Source organism: Anabrus simplex, chromosome 2 (genome assembly GCF_040414725.1).
Source record: "Anabrus simplex isolate iqAnaSimp1 chromosome 2, ASM4041472v1, whole genome shotgun sequence".
NCBI classification, from domain to species: Eukaryota; Metazoa; Arthropoda; class Insecta; order Orthoptera; family Tettigoniidae; genus Anabrus; species Anabrus simplex.
The window spans coordinates 400,706,284-400,725,780 of NC_090266.1; positions in this window are offsets into that span (position 1 = coordinate 400,706,284).

Consider the following 19,497-nt stretch of genomic DNA (forward strand, 5'->3'; position numbering starts at 1 on the left):
TCACAGTCCCTTCGGTATTTCCTAAACTCCCAGCCCACCCAAGGACATACCGCGGCACCTCCCCTGATTTACCCTACGTTTAGTTTCTCCACGCGCTTTCTGGAAGGTACAACGGAAATGTTACACCTCTAGCCGTACCCTGATTATTCTAGTAACCCATCATTAAGGCCAAAGTGAACGGGGTCGGGTGTTCTAGCGTCGGAGTGTCTAGTGTGTAGCTGGACTGAAGATGGCGTATGGAACGGAAGACTGTGTACTGCCTTAGATTATTCCGTGTGTGTGTGTGTGTGTGTGTGTGTGTGTGTGTGTGTGTGTGTGTGTGTGTGCTTCTCTGGACCGAGGATCGTTGTGGGGACGGCAAACGGAGCGCTATCGTGAGTGTACAGTGTTAATGGTACTTGTTGTGAGGAGTATTATCCTCCTGTTTAACAGTGTTGAGCTGTTTCCATTTAGTTGTTCACTGCGTATGACTATGTAAGTAACTGAAATTTATCTGAGGTCGAACTAAGGAAGAGTCATCGCGTGCGTTGCGGTTAGCAGCCTTGTATTCAAATCTAGCTGTCTGCACGAAACTGTTGTGTTGGGTGACGGGATTTGTGAGCGCAAGTGAAAGGCCTGTCCATCAGGCTTATACCAGTCTTCAGGTAAAGACTGCTCAGCTGGAGTCCTGCTGTGGGAGATTTGTCAATAGGTAGCAATTAGTGAGTGCGGTCATTTATAGTTGAATAGAACTGTGTCTGTATATGTATGTGTGCATTTTTTGGACATGCTGTAAAAATAGGGTGATAAAACACATGGTGTTTTATTCGTAACAATTCGTATCTATCGCTGAACGTAAGTACTGCTGTTTGATAAATTATGTTAGGCAGTTTTCCAGAGATGCCGTAAATAGGATACAAACATACAAACAGGCAAGCAAAGCGATAGAGAAGTACAAATTCAATTCAACCTCCGGCTTTCGTAGAGCTAAACCCAGGTAAAAGCTAAAGGCAGATGTTTGAAATGTAGGATCGAAAGTATAATTATATATGGAGAGGTGAAGATAACTGAAGCACCAAACTAATACAAATAATAGACCTTGCGGTGAGGATCGCAATGTCGCAAGTTCCAGGTCTGTAGCTTGCACTGTTCAAGAGGGAAGTCGTGATTTGTGAACTTCACGAACTGCAACGTAGCAGTTGGCGGTAGACATGCGTGGGCAAGAGTTAAAACCGGTTGCTCTCTGCTGTTGTAACATCAACTTCGAGAGCCCACTGGCAATCAAAACAATAACTACAAGCATATCCCCTTTCCAGAGGAACGACTAGTGCAAGTGCAGTAACCGAATCGTAAATGCACACTTTAAACTTAACAAATGTAATGAACGTTCGGTTACTATTTAACAATTTGACATTTAGCGTAACTTGGCCTATTCCAAAGATGATGATTTCTGCCCATTATTTGCACTCTGCAGGTGAAAATGGGAACACTGTCTTCAAGATGGCCCACAGTGGGTTTTAAAACTGCTCACCATTCCATTGCAGCAAACTCGCTGGAACTGCGTGTCGCTGAGAACTGCGCCGTACTGTTCGGATTGTTGAGCACGTTAATAAATAATACCATAATGGGAACACAACAACCCAGCTGTATAGCTGAATGGCTAACGTACTAGCTTTCCGACTTCGAAGCCCAGGGTTCGATTCCCCTCCGGGCGAGGGATTTTACATTAACATGTGGCTGTTTGTAGTCTTCAATACTTGTACGCAGCACCCTATAAACGACACTCACCTTCACCACATTAACACGCAACACTTCTCCTCTAATATTTGGAGTCCTGGAAGACATGTTCCCCTAAAACTCTGACAAAAATCTCGAACAACCCCTGACCCAGGAGGAAAAATGGGATAAAATGGAGTGTAATAGAAACAGTCCCAGTGGCATCGCTGCTCAATTCTCACTAAGGCAGCGCGGGTTTCATTCAATCAATCAATCAATCAATCAATCAATCAATCAATCAATCAATCAATCAATCAATCAATCAATCAATCAATCAATACTGGTCTGCATTTAGGGCAGTTGCCCAGGTGGTAGATTCCATGTCTGTTGTTTCCTAGCCTTTTCTCAAATGATAGCAAAGAAATTGGAAATTTATTGAACACCTCCCTCGGTAAGCTACTCCACTCCTAACTCCCCTTCCTATAAACGTATATTTGCCCCAATTTGTCCTCCAGAATTCCATCTTTATCTTCATATTGTGATCATTCCTACTTTTAAAGTCAGCTCGGTCCTCCTCTCCTAACGGTGCTGACGACCTTCTGCACAGTTGGCTTCATCATAGCTGTGTTGCCACCTGTATTTTGTTACCATTTACTGTAAGTCATGACTTCATATTTTTCCGCTAAACGCATCAGGATACGGGAAAAATAATCGAAACCCATTTGTTCCGACACTTGCTTTATTTATATAATAATTATATTTTTTCCGCGGCGTTGACTTCTGCAGATCTTTTGCCACTACTTTCACTATATGATAGGAACCTGCGTGTAAGTGTAACTGCGGAAGTGTAGAGTGTTAAATGTGAGGAAAGGAACGTTAAGGACGAAACAAACACCCAGTCCCCAGGCCAGGGATATTAACCATTTACAATTAGAAAACCCTGACCCCGCCGGGAATCGAACTCGGGGACGCCGAGTGACAGGCGGACGTGTTGCCACCGACACTGTGGGGCCGGACAGCCATTAACTTTTACATACTTATTTAATTGTGGTATAATAATGTAATTGTGCGAGCTACAAGCCTTGAACTTACAGTATGGCATTATGATCCTCTTCCCATGATCTGTTACCTGTGTTAATTAGTGCATCAGTTACCTTCCATCGTGTATATATATACTGTGCCCCTTAACATTTAATTGCAATAAAGTTAATAGATAACACTTGCCCTAGCTCATGTGGACAATCATAAGATATCTCATTTGGTGCTCAGTTCTTGCAAGTGGAATCGAATTAAGTGTTATCAATACACATGGAACATCTTGAAAATTTAGGGGAAGAAAATTCAAAGAAAAACTTTTCATTTGTCTCACAATTATTGAATGTTAGTCCATATCTGAATACCATCGATTGTGAGTAACGATCGCTACTCGAATAATTCACTTCCACTGAATAATGATTACATATCCATCACGTGCGAACAAATGGGGTGGTACATCAATTATAGATTCCCTAAATATTCTCATAAAATATTTTTCCTTCGTGATTGAATACTGATTTTAATTACTATCATTTAACATGGAAAATTCTCGGCCATAAGAAATTGACTGAAACGTCATCAGGTTCCCAAATGTTCTGTAAAAATTAAGAAAACCTTAAATTCTTGCGTTGACAACTGACGTTGACACACTTTAAGTGAGGAAGAATTTACCAGTTACTTGGTGAAGAAAGAAAAGTAAACTTTTAAAATAATTTACAAAGTCTTGTATATTTTCATGCACACTTTAAGTAAAATTCGTAAAATAATTCGACTGATTGACTAGATTTGACCATTGAACGTTCAGTAAGATAACTGCAATTACTTCAGCAATATAAACTAATCTGTGCGCTTCGCCATTCAGCAATAAACTTCGACAAGACAACGTCGACACCAAAAAATAAATACAACATACACAGATTCATCACACAAATCACATAAGTCTAATGGTGAAATATAATAACAATTGCTTAAATATCCTCAGCTAACTTCAACCACACCAACTAACTATAACTACAAATCCACGCTAATACCAAATTCTGCAAATATGGAGGCTATCCGCGCATTTAAACTAATTTTTAATCCAAATTGTGATCCTCATTAAGTTTATTATTATTATTATTATTATTATTATTATTATTATTATTATTATTATTATTATTATTATTATTATCTTGTGGAAAATCTTGACTATCATCACTGTGTTACATTTACATAAAGGTGTAATCCATCCACACCAGTTTATTTTGATAATGAAACGTTAGTGAGCTGAGACCGACATATTTAAGGGTCATTATTGAAGAAATATAATCAGACTGCGATTTTATTTAAGCTCATGAAGAATTAATTTATATTAAATTCACACGAAAATAAAATCTTACTAAGAAGACAAGTATCAATCTCAATGCATCATTACCTTCCCTGCGTAATAAAAATGAAAAAGTGCCTTAATTCTATCCCAGCGCTTTATATGAGATAATTCCTCGAAGTCTACATTGATAAAGGAGATAGCGCAAGTCCGTACTATGCGATTCCAATATCACCCCAAATATTACATAACAATTATCATTCACCGAAGTCATCTACAATCATATTAGGAAATTTCACAAATCATCGTTGAACATCACGCGCGAATCAACACGTATCATAAAAATATGGCACATAAATCGAAGTGTTTTACGACATTACGTGTACATTTGGCCCTATGGATGTATTTCATTTTATACTTATTACTATTATTATTAGGTCCTATTTCGTCATTAATAAGATTGGGATTATTTTAGGATGCTCTTGTGTTATATCAGACCACGGGGTTTCGGAAATTCTCGAAGATTCAATTCTATGTCATAGAAATGAATAATAACTGATATCTCAAGAATTAAATTCATCACACGCATCATTATTTATCCAATAATATTTTATACGGTTTAGACGGATTGTGTTTAACTTAATTCTTATTATGTTCTTAATCATTATCCTGCTAACAGCAGTTATTATTCACTGTCACTAGTATTTCAATTTAGGTTACTGATTTAATGAAATAATTGTTCACATTCGTCTCTGATCAAGACTCTTCCGGTTTAAGTAAAGGTATTCCAGTTCTGCGTCAAAATAGTTTCTTTACTGAAGAATTATATTTACTGATGGTCTGTCGAAATCGAGTGGATCAATACTTTTAATGTCTCCAGGACACGAGTGTTAAAAAGCATAAAAACCTTGTTATTCAAGCCAGGCACCTGCTCACATAATCAAAGTGTCTTCGTTCGCATCTATTCGAATATCATCCTAGGCATAAAGATGAAACTGGCACAATACAAATGGTTTTCTATTTGTCCGACTGCTTGGGCGAGCGTTTAGAGTATCCGGGTACAATTTCATCTCCTAATATTTTTGTAGTAATCAGGAATTCCACTAAGGTGACAGTTGGAACATGCAGGTCGCTCTTAATCATCTCCGAAACCTACAATGCCCACGGATCGAACCACTACGTTTTTGCTTTCTAGCCCTCATATGCAGTGATTACGGACGAAGGTATTTCATTCGGAATGACGAAGAGTATTTGGCATATTGGAATGCAATACAAACTTTATGGTTAATTATATGCACTTGCATCTCATTTTGATGTAGGCCTAAGTATCTACCACCAGAGTTAGGTACTCATACCCAAGCTACTGTCAGATTACCATCGTAGAATAAAATAGAGAGCCATACGTCATATTCCACGCTAACTGTCAAATATATTACTCAAAGCTTCGTTACTCAAAGTGAAGCATTGGGAATGAGGATTGTAAAAGATAACAAAAATAGAGGGGCCTCCGAGATTTGTGAGCGATGTGAAGTGAAATGACCACAGTTCACATAAAAAATGGCGCATGAAACGTCGTATATAATACAAACAGCCACAGCACACGAAGGCAACAAATTAATGGCGAAATACCTATCGTTCTTATCAGACGACACACTAGGCTACCTCGATATTGATATCGGATACTGGAATGTATTTTTAGCTGTGAAGCATATCTGACGAAATATATAATATTTTTCTTACGTTCTTTCTCCATGAAATGAAACAACTTTATATTTCGTCAGTGAGATTTCAATTTCTGGAAAATAGAATACGAAGCTATACCAATTCTATGACTTAATTCACAGTAAAAACTTACCCCAATTTACGACGTTCACGTCACAATAATTGAATATTGGTGACAATGACAATGAAGCAATCATACGGACTTACTAGTAAATATAACAACACTCACAATGCATGTTGTTCAAATAAGGAAGAAATAACGTTGAAAAGTTGTTCGTCGTTTCCTAATAATATTGTTTCATATCTTCGAGGTAACTACCAGTTCGCTAACATTTGCAACGAATTTAAACTCTTAAAAATGTTAATATCACTTATCACACGAAGATAATATTTTGAGGTGTAGAATGACGTATGACGGCATGATCTAGGCCTACTATTGGTCGATAATCTTGAGTCTGTGTTAAACGGGGGCGTTTTGGCTTCGAGAGTATACACAGAATACTATCCTGGCAAGTGGCTGCTACGTTGTTGCGTTAATCCTCGTTCTCAACGCGCTGCGCTACACGGAAAATTTCACTGTGTTCACCAGACCAAAATACGTTCACTTCGTGAAAATGACTGCAATGGAAGTAGCTTCAAATTTGACACACACTACAGGAGAATGTTAAGTCAATCAAGTGCCTTATCTATACCTGTGCGTTGGTGACTTAGTCAGTGGCCCCATCTAGGCCAGGCACCCTGAGCCGCGGTTTACGTGTGGTTAGGAGGTTATTTGGTTTCATCCCTTCCTCTAGCCAATAGCACGAGGCCAGTCATCCATGCCCAATATTGCTTAACTTCGGAGGTCACACGGGATCTGATATTACAACATGACTAAGCCGTTAGCATACTTTATGGGAATTGAATTTTACATTTTTTTCAAGATATTCTTTATCACTAGAAATGAACAGTGAAGGTGCGGATATGTTATAATTGCAAAATATCGGAACACAAATAATTTGTCCGGCTCCTTCACTGACCATCTGTTCAGACGCACCGGGTTCGGTTTCCTGACGGGTCGGAGATTTTAGTTACGTACGTACAACACACAACACTACCAACTACCACAGAAACAAGTAATAGTGAATGCACCTCTTCTCATGGATTTCGTGCCAGGAAGGGCACTCGGCCGTAAAATTTGGCCCCAAGTTGACATAAAATTCCGATCCTAAGAAATTGAGAAAAATGCCAAGAAAGGGAAGAAGTTGATCTGAACATACAGTAGATGATTTATATACTGTAAGGTCATAAGAACTTCTAAAGTAATACTGTCTTCTTCTTCAACTATTGCTACTACTTCTGCATCTTCCTTATGACCAGCTATTACTTAGTTTGGAGAAGAACCGATCCTTCAATAGTTCCTGTTCATAAATTATCCCAGGAAAAATGCAAATTAATCGATGATTGGTGCAAATTAAGTATGGTGATTATTATGATGGAGGATTGCCATCATCGTGTGGGAAAGAGATCGGCATGTCCTACCCCAAGCGCAAGGGCACATCGTATGTGCGTGGCTTAGGTCATGTAGCTATCGGATTGCATTCGGGAGATCGTGAGTTCGAACCCCATTGACGGAAGCCCTGAAGGTAGTTTTCCTTAATTCCCCCTTTTCACACGAGGCAAGTGCTGGGCATGTACCTTAATTAAGGCCGCGGTCGCTTCTTTCCCCATTCTGGAGATAGTAGGTTCGAACCCCACTGTCGGCAGCCCTGAAGATAGTTTTCCGTGGTTTCCCATTTTCACACCAGGCAAATGCTGGGGCTGTACCTTAAGTAAGGCCACGGCCGCTTCCTTCCCACTCCTAGCCCATTCCTGCCCCATCGTCGCCGTAAAACCTATCTGTGTCGAAGAACGTACAACAAATTAAAAAAAAATGTAATTATTGTATGTGTACTTGATGAGCTCTTTGAGGAATGTTTAAACATTTCTTGCGGTATTGTTTAGTTGAAATACAAGTTTTTCTAAGCTATTGTGCACGTATATTACTACCATTGTAAATGCGTGAAACCAGTTAGCTGAGTTATCCAATACCATGTAGGCCCATCTGAGTGAGTAATGCTTAACAAATCGACATCTATCAATATGATCGTTGTTCAAGCTGGGCAAGTCGTCTTACCTAACATGAAAAATACTTCAAGGCTGGATACATTCCGATGTAAGTCTATAATAGTACCGTCCTATACTGACCTCGTGATATCTGAGAGATATGCAAGGAATGTGTGTATGTGGCGTGCAAGGAAGCCCTGAGAAGTAACAACTACTACACTACAATCGCAAAATACAGTGTAACTGAGTAGTGTAAACCTGAAAGTGGCAAGTCACGAACAGACGATAGAAGACACTTTAAAACCAGCTATTAACATTTCGTTGCCACACTTCTCTCCACAGCGTATCCCTTTTCCACGCTCACCTCGTCTCGCCGGGACATTCCAACCAGCTCATTTCTAGGCGTGTAGAGTGATTTGTTTCCTGGCAGCAGTTCTGCCGGTGAACGCGTTCAACTCCGTCGGAGGATACCAGACCGCAGACTCGCTGTCGTTTCGAGATCAGTTGCACTCAACAGCACATTCTTTGTCAGTAATTACTCACTGCTATCATAGTGGCATAGCTCGTAGGTGAGTTAAATTTCTGTAAAGCTTTAAATATGATATTTAACGAGGATTCGGGATGCAGTCAGGCTGCACTGAATAATACAATGTCGATATTACTGCGTACAATGCCTTCCTCTCAGGTATCGAACGGCTGTCACATGGCTGTCGTAAATATGTACTGACGATTGAGTGAAAAATTCGTTGACAATTATTGTTAGAACTAACCCATCTTCATTCTTTATAGTAGGATATTAAATTCAGTCAGCGGTTGAATATAATAGTCAATGAGTCCGAAATCACGTGTTGCAAGCATGAAGGAAGAATATATTTCTGACAGGAAAATGCATTAAAAAGTCGAGAGAAGTCCTTGAAAATTGAATTAATGTTTTGTACGATATGTTAAGGGTACGATTATCAGGTATCAATATTAGAAACTTTGGCTTCATAATTCTACTACCAGCTATCGTAAATTTTGCTATTCTTGTTTCTAATAGGCAAAATCACTTCATAACGAACATAACAGACACTGGAGTATAGTACTGAAGAGTTACCTCCGTATTTCTCTTCAGTGATAATATAAAACAATGGTAAGGTCACCGAGCCTTAGAATTTGAACGACTCTATTTGACTTAATCGTTCTCCCTTACTCGACAGTGGAGGTGTTTTCATCTCTTGTGGAACAATGCTTAGGTCGAAATAAATCGGTTATATGACACAACTGAGACTAATAAATCCTACCCCAGTCTATTTGTTTCTGTCTGTCTGGATTAATGATCTGTTCACAAAGTCGAGCCTCAAACAGTCCACACGCAGTCACAGACTACAGTTTCCGATTACAGTGCTTTCTTTAAAAAAAGAACTGGGATGAGGTCGTGGGGTAGAAAAGTCAGTAACTCAGCTACACAAAAGAAAGACAATTAAAAATCCAACAACTACAACTGTACTTATTTAAACACATCTGGCGAACACTTGGGTTTGCCTACCTGACACAGAATAATATAAATATTTTAAAATAAAATATTGTCCACATGGTTGCAACAAAACAACAAATCATCAAAATGAAATAAAATAAAAGTATGCATAACAACAAAGAAACGACAGTAATATAATGGCGTGTGGCCTTCGAAGAGGCCTGGTGCAGGACTTTCCAGTTGACGCCTTACAGGCGTTCTGCGTGTTTATGAGAATAGGTCCTACCTATGATGGATTCCGATGAGCAGGTCTGAGTGGCTCAGACGGTTGAGGCGCTGGCCTTCTGACCCCAACTTGGCAGGTTCGATCCTGGCTCAGTCCGGTGGTATTTGAAGGTGCTCAAATACGTCAGCCTCGTGTCGGTAAATTTACTGGCACGTAAAATAACTCATATGGGACTAAATTCCGGCACTTCGACGTTTCCCAAACCGTAAAAGTAGTTAGCGGGACGTAAAGCAAATAACATTATAATTATTATTTTAATTCCAATGATGAAGACTGTACTAACACCCAGCCTCTGAGGTATTACATGCAGAATGAAGAATCCATATCCATGTTCAGACGATGCAGAGTAACGGACACTTGCACAAATGAAAGACACATTACTCCAATCTCTTTCTTTCCAGAACGCTTGTTTCAAGTTTTCATGACGTGGCGTATGTCAATTGTCAAACGCTCACGGAGCTGAAACGTCCTGAATGGAAACAGAGTTGCAAACATTGACAATCTCTATACTGTGTTTCTCATTCTTGTATATTTATATTTTCAGCTATAAAATAATGTTATATTCATTTGTTCACCTATTGATGTACAATTTAATTATAAGATAATTAGAATTTTCTCCGAGGATGGGTATTTCACACATTCCGGGTGGGGGGCTGCTAAACTCTGAAGGAAACACTGGAGTGCTTGTCGATGCCTCTCCAGGAATATCTGTGTTGTTGAATCCGATATAAAGTGAATAATATTTACATGGACAAAAATGCCTAGGTAAAGCTCATCTAGCTGCACTTCCTACGAGTTATACCTCTAAGGATTCCACAACAGAAGACACCGGCTTTATTTATACATGAAGAATTCCCTCCGGGTTACTTAGTCAGTACGGGCTTACAGGTTTTAAGTAATATAGGCCTGAGCAAATTTCGTGCAACAACACTTGTGTACAGTATGTACAGTCTGCCAGCGACAGAAAGCAAGAGTAGAACATAGGAAATATTCTTCACATCTTCGCACAAACAAATCGAAAGTTTCGGCGACGAAGGGATGGGAATGGCGAGCCCGCTGCGTGGATTTGTTCCTTCTGACCTCTCCTTCTGCTAGACTGTTCAGTCATTATCCTTGTACCATGATTCTCCTTCCTAAAATATTTTTAATCAGTGAACATTTTTACTTTTCAAAATAAGTACTGATGTTATAATACAACAACACAAATGTTCAAGATTTCCAGAAGGGCAAAAAAGTGAACCGAAATAAAGTAATAAATTACATTGTAATTATAAACACAAGGTCTGTAAATAAAATAGTGGCAATATTTAATGTACTAACTAGTGCTATTGCACTACATTCCTTAAATGTAGTCACTCGCGAAGTCTATTACCTTTTGATAAATGTCGGGAAGCTGTTGGGCACCGTTGGCAAGGCGTTCTCTGTAGCGAAGGAGCGCCCTACTGCACGTAGTATAGATCCCACGTCAGAAAATCCGCGGCCTCAGAGGTGTTGCTGCAACTTCAGAAACAGGACGAAGTCACAAGGACTCAAGGCTGGCGAGTACGGAGGGTGTTCCAAAACCTCATAATATCACTGTTGCAGTAACTGCTTGACACTGTTTGCGACATGACATGCAACGCGATAGGGCGATCATCTCGCAATCAACGTGGACGTTAGTGCCGCATAGCTGGACGCAGATCGTCACCGTTGATGGTTAGTCCCTCAGGCGCAGCAAGCGTGAGAATAACACCTTCGAAGTCGAATGCCAGAGCAGCATAAGATTCACCAGACTAGGTCCCTGTCGAAAATTCTGTGGACGTGCGAACCTGGGTGACGCCATTCAGGCGAAGGGCGCTTTAATTAATTCTCGTAGGCTCGTGCCCAAGCCTAAACAATGGCGACAATAGCCTACAGAAGTGCATCTCCTTCGTTTCATCATCTGTCAAGGTGGATGCCAGCCAGTGCATATCGGTGCCCTTCCTGTACGTCGGCGAAATGTTATGGAAGCCAACGGGACGCAAATTTCCTCATGTAAAAACATTTCGTCAGTATGTGCCACATTGATAACTGAGACCAACCTCTAGGGATAATTCCCGGATAGGAAACGAGAACATTCACGATATCAATCTTGTCTTGGGGAATGTCCGGCCGACCTGTGCGGTGCATCAGCAGTCTCATTCCGACTGGCACAAAACGCCTTGATCGATCGTGCGACCGTCCTATACCATAATGTATTCCCGCCACAGGGTTCACGGAATCCTAGATGACACTGTGATGTATTTCTCCTCGGACAACCTCTATTTTAATCCATGAACGCTGATCACCTTTTGAAAACATGCTTTGGAGCGGTAAAATCGACTCTCTTCACTTCAACGCCACACAGCAAGAACACTCTCAACTGGATGCACGTATCAACAGCGCCATCTAACCGATCTCCTGCCAGTGTTCTGGACTACGTTCCCACTATTTTATTAAAGCCCCCATATTATTAGATAACGTTACTTCAGTAAATATGTCTGATATATTTCGTATGGGAATCATAGTCAATATGTGTACCTAACATACACACTATTAAAGTGTGGATGTCTGATGTTGCTGCTGGTGTGAGTAGCTCTAACGATTTATTCCTTTTGGGCTTGGATTTGGAAAAATTCGAAGAGTAGGTAAAACATTTTTTAAGAGCGTTAAACGGAGGGAGTGAGTAAAATATCAACAATATATTACACAAAATTGAATACCATTACGAAATTATATGTTAGCGAATCGAAGCTCAAAAGAGCATTCTGGTCTCCTCAATGGATTCGCCTTAGGTCACAGGCTATTGATGCTAGTAAAAATTACGTTCAATACATACGAATCGTGTCTTAAGACTATATTACTGTTGTACAGATAAACTCCCTCCCGTCTTTATGTGAGCTTTTGGAAACAAAACGATTTCGCTTGAGGATGCAGGATGTGTTCTCTAGTTTGTTGGTACACAGGTCACGTGTATTGGAAGTAGATATGTTGCTGCTCAGGACAATTTATCTGTTTGTTATTTAGACAAGCCCGCCGTAATATGGAATGGTTCGATGTTTTGTTTTATGTACTACACGCATTATAGTGGCCTATCACGAAGAACTTTGCCTATGAAAACTACGTATGCCTCCAGGTATTATAATTACCTGCTAATTCCTATTTATTATCACCCTCAGCGGAATTCTTGCAGTCGTTTCAGTAATAATATATTAAGTCGCTCGGTCACAATAATAATAATAATAATAATAATAATAATAATAATAATAATAATAATAATAATAATAATAATAATAATAATAATAATAATAAACATTTGTATTGGTTCTGCGCACGGGGATTTGCAGTTTATTACATGCCATCTTCAAGAATTTAAGCTAAGTAACATGGCTCTAATCACAAGTTTAAAGCAATATGTTCAAATGAAATGAAATGTCGTATGGCTTTCAGTGCCGGGATATCCCAGGATGGGTTCGGCTCGCCAGGTGCAGGTCTTTTTTATAGGCGACCTGTGCGTCGTGATGAGGATGAAATGATGATGAAGACAACACATACACCCAGCCCCCGTGCCATTGGAATTAACCAATTAAGGTTAAATTCCCCGACACGGCCGGAAATCGAACCCGGGACCCTCTGAACCGAAGGCCAGTACGATGACCGTTCAGCTAACGAGTCGGACATAATTATGTTAAAATGATATTTTCGTACGAAAGCGCGTGGGAATAACGTGAAAAATGATGAAGCTGAATAAAAGACGAGAGAGTAAATGAAGAGGGTTTCCGAATTTATTTTACGGTAGAGTTCCTGGTCCGAAGTGGTGTGAAGTTCTCCACGGTTCACAGTTTGCATATTGTACCTCCGACCACTGGCGTGGTGCCCTGACATTGATGATACCTTCCTTACTCTCTGTCCTATGAAAAAGAGTAAAATGGCTCTTTATTTTTTCTCGTTATCCAACTCGAAGTGACATGCACGACATGTCCCACGGGACTTGGACTAAAAATCAAATTTTTCGTAATCATTTGCGTTATTATCCGTCATACGATAAATACTTACATGGCATAAAGGAACGGAAATAACATATTCTTAAACGTTTGTTGTATACAGTCTTTTGATAGCCCTAATGTTAACGAAAATATTTGAGAATAATATTCCTATAAATACCAACTCCTTGTGATTACCATGCCATCATATGCACCTGATAACGGAATCCAGGGCGACTAGAATCCAAATACTTAGTTTCGTCGAAATAAGTCCAGCAGTTTTCCAATTTTAGGGTATACAAACAGATAGATAACAAGACAGACAGACGGACAGACAGATAGACAGACAGACACAAATGGAAAAGGTCTACATCCTGTTACCTCGGTGTTCGGATACATTACGTAGGAGCAATTTTAAAGCCGAGGAAAATATGAAGCATCCTCTGATTTTCTCCTGTTTTGGATCCTTCAATTAACTGCAGGTACCCGTCAGAGCATGCAGCTTGTAGTAAGTAGTAATTTTCTCCGTAATTTGAAGAGCAAGCGAAATTATGTACATAGAAATAATATTTAAAATAAAGGGGCGTTTCGAATATAATCTACAGATTTGACATATAATCAATAGTGTAAGAGAAAATTGAAAAGAACTGTTCTGGTTTCCCTTTAAACCCCCAGTCTATTAAGTGATTTTTAAATGATAATTATATTCATACCTACTCCAGGATGAGTAGAGAAGTTTGGTCGATATATTATCAATAATATAAGAGAAAATGAAAAACAGCTCTTCTGGTCTTCGTATAAACCCTAGTCTTTTCAGTGATTTTTAAATGACATGCATATGGAAACCTGCTCTTGGATAAGTACACTCTAAATGTGAACTTTGGTCGAGATATATACAGTAGTGTAAGAGAAAATGTAAAACAAGCTGTTCTGGCCTTTGTATTTATTTTTTATTTGCTAGTGGCTTTACGTCGCACAGACACAGGCAGGTCTTATGACGACGATCGGGTACGAAGGGCCTAGGAGTTGGAAGGAAGCGGCCGTGGCCTTAATTAAGGTACAGCCCCAGCATTTGCCTGGTGTGGCAATGGTAAACCTTGAAAAACCATCTTCAGGGCTGCCGACAGTGGGATTCGAACCCGCTATCTTTCAGATGCAAGCTCACAGCCGCGCGCCCCTAACCGCACGGTCTGACCTCTGTATGAAACCCCAGTCTGTTGGGTGATTTTTAAATGATTTGCTTATAGAAACCTGCGCTTTGATGTGCACACTCTAAATATTAAGTTTGGTTGAGATATAATCAATAGCGTAAGAGAAAATTGAAAATAACTCTTCTAGTCTTACTATCAACCCTCGGCTTATTCAGTGAATTTTAAATTACTTGCATATCGAAGCCTAACCTTGGATGAGTACACTATAAATTTGAAGTTTGGTCGAGATATTATATTCAACACTGAGTGAAAAATTAAGAAACACACTTCTGGTCTTCTTATTCAGAGATTCTTAAATGATATGCAAATCGAAACCTGCCCCTGCATGAATAAAATAGGAGGTTTGGTCGAGATATATTCAGAGGTTTACCCGTGATGGTGGAACTAACGCACAAGCAGCCTAACAGTCATAAAAGCTAAAAACTACTGATACTAACTTTAATTGACCTGAAAGAGAGAAATATATAAAAATTTCGCGAAATAAATGACATTTGCAGACAGCAGAACACGTAGAATATTATTTATAAGATAAGAATCTATATATATAAAATAAGAGTTTTGTCTGTACATTGCTCAGAATTTGAAAAGAATGATATATTTGTATCGGTCATGTTCACAGTAACAAGAAAATGCATTTTTTACTTTTCCGTAATTTCTGTCTGTCTGTCTGTATGTATGTATGTACACGCATCACGACAAAACGGCAGAAGAGAATTTAATGAAAATCGGAATGTAAAGTCGGGTGATGAACCGCTACTATCTAAGCTGTAAATTATTTTAATCGCGCTGAGCGAAATGGTAGTTTAGGGAAGGCCTGAAATTTAATTCTCAAATATTTATGTTATTAGTGGTCGTGTCTTACTGAAAATCGGTAGACAAAGATGGGAAATAAGTCGCCACAATATAGGCTATACACGCTGAGAATAATGGTAGTTTAGGGAAAGGCCTTAAATTTAATTGTCAAATATTTATTGTATTAGCGGTCGTATCTTCACGAAAATTGGTATGCAAAGTCGGGAAATAGGTCGCTATAATCTAGGATATCAATAATGTTATTCACACTGAGTAAAATGGTAGTTTAGGGGAAGGCCTGAAATGTAATCTATATACAGAGTGAAGCGAAATTCGCGCACTCGGGCGTCACAGTGCGACTCCCCACATGCCAGCAATAAAAAAATGTATTTCACAAAAGTGCGTCCTGCGAGTATATCAGGCAGAAAAAGGACGTTGAATAGTGGCAACCTGGCAACACTGTAACCACATGTACGGTAAGTACCTCTGTCAGCAACGTTTACCCGTGCTGTACAGTGGGTGCAGTGGATATAGTTTAGGGTTGGCATGCAGGAGGTAGAGGGTTCGATCCTTGGTTGAGGCGCAATTCTTTATTTACAAATTCCCATCGGACATTACATACTCTTATACATTACGACACCGTACCTTAGGTCTCATGTATCCTACATTTACAACATTTTGTAACGCTGAACACAACAAATACTTTGCTAGGCCTACTGGTAACGTAAGCCCTAACGAAATATAATGGACTTGAACGAGGCAAGAATAATAGTTCCTACTAATCTATGAGATCATTGGAGGAGGGTAGAAAGAAAACAGGTTTCGCATTTAGTATATGAAGTGGTGCGAATAAATTCACGCCCACGACGTGGAAAGGACGTCTTTCAAAGCTGGCCAAGGAAAACAATTGTTCGTCCATTTGTAGGATCGTAGTATGTAAGTGCAAATGGTTTCTAGAGGACCCGCTGCAATGGCTGTTGACAATTAAGTTGCCACATACCATACAACCTGGACTACATTTATGAAATAAAGAAAACACGCTTCAACCCAGGATCGACCCCTCGACCTCCTGAATGCTAACCCAAAACTGTATCCACTGCACCAACTGTACAGCACAAACAATACGTGCTGACAGAGGTAGTTACCCTACATGTGGTTACAGTGTTGCCAGATTGCCACTCTTCAACGCCCTTTTTCTGCCGGATATACTCGAAAGACGAACTTTTGTGAAAGACATTTTTTTATTGCTGGCATGTGAGCAGTCGCGCTGCGACGCCCGAGTGCGCGAATTTCGCTTCACGCTGTATATAAAATAAGAGTTTTGTCTGTACATTGCTTATAATTTGAAAAGAATGGTATTTCTGTATCGGTCATGTTCACAGTAACAAGAAAATGCATTTTTTACTTTTCCGTAATTTCTGTCTGTCTGTCTGTCTGTACACGCATAACGAGAAAACGGCTGAAGAGTATTTAATGAAAATCGGAATGTAAAGTCGGGTGATTAACCGCTACAATCTAGGCTATGAATTATTTTAATCACGCTGAGTGAAATGATAGTTCAGGGGAAGGCCTGAAATTTAATTCTCAAATATTTATGTTATTAGTGGTCGTGTCTTAATGACAATCGGTAGACAAACATGGGAAATAAGTCGCTACAATATAGGCCATACACGCTTAGAAAAATGGTAGTTTAGGGGAAGGCCTAAAATTTAATTTTCAAAAATGTATTTTATTAGTGGTCGTATCTTCTCGAAATTTGGTATGCAGTGTCGGGGAATAGGTCACTATAATCGAGGCTATCAATAATGTCATTCACACTGAGTGAAATGGTAGTTTATGGGAAGGCCTGAAATGTAATCTATATATAAAGTAAGTGTTTTGCCTGTACATTGCTCAGAATTTGAAATGAATTGTATTTCTGTGTCTCTCATGTCCACAGTAACAAGGAAATGCATTCTTTTACTTTCCCGTAATTTCTGTCTGTCCGTCTGTATGTATGTATGTACACGCATCAAGAGAAAACGGCTGAAGAGAATTTAATGAAAATCGTCATGTAATGCTAGTGATGAACCACTACAATCTAGGCTATAAATTATTTTATTCACGCTGAGTGAAATGGTAGTTTAGGGGAAGGCCTGAAATGTAATTCTGAAATAAGTTATTTATGTCATTAGTGGTCGTATCGATAAATCTATGTATATCAATCTCACAGCTGCGCGCCCCTAACCACACGGCCAACCCGCCTGGTCGTACCGACTGAAACAGCCTGCCTGTATATTGGCGGGAGGTAGCTGGGGAGTAAGATAACGTTCTTCTTTAGCATGCCATTCCTCTGGTTCATACATTTTCTGATATATCTGGTTCGTAACACACTGGTTCATCATAGTATTTGAGCTATTCAGTACCTACTCTGAGGCACTGATTGGAACGAGGAGTGTGCATGTTGAACGGAATAATGACAGAGGAGTGTTCACGGCAGTCTGCGAGCTGTTTATTCCAGCTCTGGAACTTTGGACTCTTAGATCGGCACCGTAGTACTGTTCGTTGAAAGTGTGCGGTGTTTCATTTGATCGAGTATTTTATATGATAACATTGCTTTCAATCGCTACATTCCTACTGACGCTTTTGTAATGACCTATGTTGGATTAAGTTAGAAAAACCACCAAGTCAGTCTTTCTGAGAATCCCGTAGCGAAGCACGGGTACATCAGCTAGTAATAATATAAAAATATAACTTTTATTATACTTCAGATGAAACACAAGAGATTATTACTATATCATGTGTTTTAAGCTAAATAGAAAATCTAATTTTCAGTTAAGAAGATTTTGTTTAATATATCATTTTTCGAGATAAAATTGCATTACTTCATTAATGTAATTTTAAGTAGTTAAGCACATCTGTAAATGTCTCATATGAAATAAAAAAAGAGTCCTCTGGGGATAAATCACTTGCCACAACTATTTTGAATCTAGGTACAAAAATACAAAACTTCAAATTTACTTTTACATAATTTTTCTCCGAAATGACAATCACTAATTACAGTGGTTTTCGAGCAAGAACAGTGACCACATTTACTACTTTTCTTATTTCCCGTTGCCCAAAACTCTCCTCAAATAGACATAGAAGACCAAATAAAAGTATAGAAAAAACATTTTCGGAACTTACTACTGCTCTTTTCTTTATACGCCCTCAACATGATTTTCAGTAAGTCGATATTAATGCTTGCTTCAAAACATCCTGGTGAAAACGAATAAATGTGGAAATTTGTATCCGATGTCCCAAAATTTGAAACATTAAATGATTCTTAACAGCAGTAAATATTTTCGAACTCCTTTCACAAACCTCGTTCTTCCATCAGCAACGGCTTTCGGCAGTAGAAGCTTTCTCTCTTCGTAAATTCTGGGTGGAGATGATATTTCAATTAATTGCAGAATGGCCATCCGTTCGCTGATAAGGATATTGGGTTACCAATTATCGCCGTGATCATCCTGCATCCATCACCGTTCTTGACGCTACTCCTGCGTGTTACGTAATTAGATGACCTGTAGTAAGGGAAAGGCGACACTTGTCCGGCTAAAATGAGGTTTCATTAGCACTGATGCTTCATTGTAGGTGGTAGGTGGATTATAGTGATCAGCGCGTGAATTTAGCGCATGTTTGAAACCTGTTTTCCTTCTTCAGGGAAATAGTTAAAAATTCAAGCAAGGTACTATAGGGGATAGGTACTCAATAACTCGAAATGATTCGTTATCTTATGTCCTTTCCGGAAAATGAATCAAAAGAATCGGTAAATATCTTTCCGGCTATGATCATTCATAAATTTGTATTGCCCAATGGAGTATACCACAACTCTACGTTCCGAGATATTCGTCTGCTGATACGAGGGGCCCAAGTACAATATAACGAGTTTCTTACGTACAACTCTCTTT